The sequence below is a fragment of the Rhinolophus hipposideros genome, assembly GCF_964194185.1.
Source record: "Rhinolophus hipposideros genome assembly, chromosome: 2".
In the NCBI taxonomy this organism is placed as follows: Eukaryota; Metazoa; Chordata; class Mammalia; order Chiroptera; family Rhinolophidae; genus Rhinolophus; species Rhinolophus hipposideros.
Genome location: NC_138048.1, coordinates 46,071,429 through 46,072,309, shown reverse-complemented (window position 1 = coordinate 46,072,309; position 881 = coordinate 46,071,429).

Here is an 881-nt window from a genome sequence, read left to right as displayed (position 1 = left end):
GTTGCCATTGTTAGTTGCAGGGGGCACAGCCCACCATCCCTTGCAGGAGTGGAGGAGTCCAACTCGGCAACCTTGTAGTTGATAGCCCACTGGCCCATTCGGGAATTGAACTAAGAGCCTTCCGGCATGGGAGCTCAGAGGTCCAACAGCCTGAGCCACCGGGCTGCCCCTGAGGCTATTTTAAATCTACCACACTACATATTCATTGCCAATTATCTCAATAATATACTTTGTAGCAATTTATTTCAGTCCAGGAATTTAGATGTCAAACCTCCTTAGTTTCCTTTAATCTAAAACAATTCCTCATCTTTCCTTGTCTTTCATGACATTGAAATTTTTGAAATGTACAGGCCAGTTGTTTTGTCGAATATCCCTTAATTTGGGTTTGTCTGATAGTGGCTCTATGACTATATTTTTGTCAGGGATACAATAAAAGTGAAATCATGTCCTTAGAACATCACCCCATGTGATGCCTAATTGCACTTCTGGTGAAATTAGCTTTGAGAACTTGGTTAAGGTGGTATCTGCCAGATTTCTCTAAGGTAATGGTACTCTATCCCCCTTCTAATTGGTAATTTCTAGGGAATCCCTTTTTTCCCTTTAAACATAAAAAATGAAACAAGCGTTTCTGTATTCGGTGTTAAATAATTCCACTATCTGATGTCCTTGTGGGGTGGGGCGGGTTCTAAATCTGTTGGGTATTAGTTCTGCTGTCACTTGTATGTGGCCTCCTGTGCTTGGTAATTAACAAAAAATTGTGAACTTGTATTTGCTTGAATCGTTTGGGAATAAATGAAGGCTGCGTCCTCCAGAATGGGTTTCCATCCTTTCTGCTTAGAGTACTGGGCACCTGGAACTCGTCAGTGCTCTTCCGCGGTCCT